Genomic DNA, 3046 nt, shown 5'->3' on the forward strand with positions numbered 1-3046 from the left:
TTTACCCCAAAGATACAAATGTAGGGATCTGAAGGGGTACGTGCACCCCAATGTTTATAGCAGCAATGTCCACAATAGCCAAACTGTGGAAAGAGCCAAGATGTCCATCGACAGATGAATGGATAAAGAAGATGTGGTATATATATACAACGGAATATTATGCAGCCATCAAAAGGAATGAAATCTTGCCATTTGCAACGACATGGATAGAACTGGAGAGTGTTATGCTGAGCGAAATAAGTCAATCAGAGAAAGACATGTATCATATGACCTCACTGATATGAGAAATTCTTAATCTCAGGAAACAAACTGAGGGTTGCTGGAGTGGTGGGGGGTGGGAGGGATGGGGTGTCTGCGTGATAGACATTGGGGAGGGTATGTGCTGTGGTGAGCGCTGTGAATTGCGCAAGACTGTTGAATCACAGATCTGTACCTCTGAAACAAATAATACATTATATGTTTAAAAAAAAAAAGAAGAAGATAGCAAGAGGGGAAGAATGAAGGGGGGGGGAAATCAGAGGGGGAGATGAACCATGAGAGACGATGGACTCTGAAAAACAAACTGAGGCTTCTAGTGGGAAGGGGGGTGGGAGGATGGGTTAGCCTGGTGATGGGTATTAAAGAGGGCACGTTCTGCATGGAGCACTGGGTGTTATACGCAAACAATGAATCATGGAACACTACATCAAAAACTAATGATGTAATGTATGGTGATTAACATAACATAATTAAAAAAAAAAAACCCTTTGCACCAGGGCTGACCCAGCCCAAAATTAGGAGTGAGAACAGGTCACAGAATCCCAGCTCTTCTGGGTGAAGTGCTTTCCATTCTTTAACACAACAGCAGTACAAAGTAATCATTATCCTCTCCACTTTACAGCTAAGGAAAGTGAGGCTCAGAGAGGTTGAAAGTGACTTCCCCAGGTTGCAAAGCTGGGTGTGGCCAAGCCAGAACTGGAAGCTCAGAATCTGGCTCCGCAAGTTCGAGCCCTGCCTGCTGGACCACATGTACATCCGATGAAAGGAGATGAGCTGGGTGGGTGGGAAGGAGGAATAGCTACCCAAGACTCAAGCTGACAAAGCAACTCAGTACCCATGAATGGGCCCTGGGGCAGTCCCCCAGGTCTATAACCATCAGAGCTTCGTGTTGTACCCAAGAGACCTGTCCATAATACCACCCTCTATCACATATGTTTAGAATTGTGGTCCATACGAACATGAGCTTTTGCCTACTTTGGTCACTGATGCATCCAAAGTGCCTAGAATTGTGCCTGGTATTAGATAAATGTAATACATTTTTTGTTTGTTTGTTTAATGGGGCAAAAAAGAGTGAATTAACAATAATCATTCTATTGTAAGTACTCAGTGTAGTCCTCCTCAGTACTGTGCAGGCTTTTAGAACCCAATTCTCCAAAGAACCCACTTATAAGGGTTGAAATTTTGTTCTTCTCTCTCCTCTGTGATGTATTCTTCCCCTTTTCACATGTGGAGACTGAAAATTTTAAGTACTCCTTGGCAGAAATACACCTTAAGATCTTTTGATGAAAAGCCCCTTAATAGGTGGAAAAATGTCCTGATGTTACTTTGATTCCAAAATAGTAACCCTGGGTGGCACTACCTCATGAGACCATGAGGCTTTGTAGCTGTTTATAAACCTGAAAATTGGTTCTAACTCATCACCATGAGCTATTGCTCATCACCTTGACTCTGACTTTCAAGTCCTCTCCGAGTCTGACCTTGAACTCTCAGCTCATGGTACCAACACCATTGAAATAGGCTCAGCTTATTCTATATCCAAACAAAATACAGGCAGGAAGGACCTGTTCTATGACTTTTTAATCCAATGGGAATGAAGAGACGAGTGACTGGGTTCTCTAGTTCACGTCTGCCATAGCAGTGAGTCCTCATTACATCTCACCAGACCTTGGTTTCTCAATGTCTGAAAAAGACACTTATTCTCTCTAGCACAAAAGAAAGCCGGGATAAGAACTGTAAAACACAAATATGAGAACGAGAGTGAGATGGGGCCTCAGAGGTCCCCTAAGTTTGGCCGAGCACCCCCTTTATAGATGAGGAACATGAGGCAGAGCAGGGTATATTAGTTTCCTATTGCTGCCATAACAAATAATCACAAACATGATGGCTTAAAACAGTATGAATGTATTCTCATACAGTGCTGCGGTCAGAAGTTAGAGACGAGTCTTACAGGGCTAAAATCAAGGTGTCCACAGGGCTGGTTCCTTCTGGAGGCTCCAGGGGAGAATCCATTCCTTGCCTCTTCCAGCTTCTAAAAGCTGCCAGCACCCCTTGGCTTCTGTCCGCATCACTCCCGTCTCTGCTTCCATGGTTACATCACCTTCTTGTCACCGATTTTTATCTCCAGCCTCCCTCTTATAAGGACCTTTGTGATTACCATGTGAATGCTCCAGGATGATCTCCTTATCTCAAGATTTGTAATTTAACCACATCAGTGAAGTCCCCTTTGCCATCTAAGGTAGCATCACAGGTTCTGGAGTTTAGGACATGGACATCACTAGGGGCCATTATCCGCCTACCCCATAAAGAGATTTGCTTAAGTTGACACCAGGAGGAAGCAGCCGGGCCCAGGACTGAGGTCTCTCAGCTGCTCCTGTTTATCTTCCACCTGGGTGTCAGCAGAGGCCTGTCATTCAGGATTAAGTAGAACTGAATCCAGCCCCCGGCCTAGGTTCTGTGAGTTTAATGCACTCTGCAAAATTGGGCTAACACCCCCATGGTGTCTTCTCAAGGTCACCTGTCCCTGACACCCTCTGAGTTCCCACCACCACTGAGTTCCTGATTTTACTACATCTCAAATCGTATAGCAGTTCTCTTCTCCAGGCTCCTTGTCCCCTCCATTCTGTGTTGGTCCAGGCATGGGACTCAGCCCCTTTCCTTGATCTACCCCAAACCACTCACATAGGCAATTACTGTCATTCATGCATGTGTTCATTCATTCATTCATTCATTCAGAATTCTCCAGGAGGACTGTGGCTCAGGTGAGCACAGGTGTAACTGACTTGATAAC

This window comes from Halichoerus grypus, chromosome 4, assembly GCF_964656455.1.
Source record: "Halichoerus grypus chromosome 4, mHalGry1.hap1.1, whole genome shotgun sequence".
Classification (NCBI taxonomy): domain Eukaryota; kingdom Metazoa; phylum Chordata; class Mammalia; order Carnivora; family Phocidae; genus Halichoerus; species Halichoerus grypus.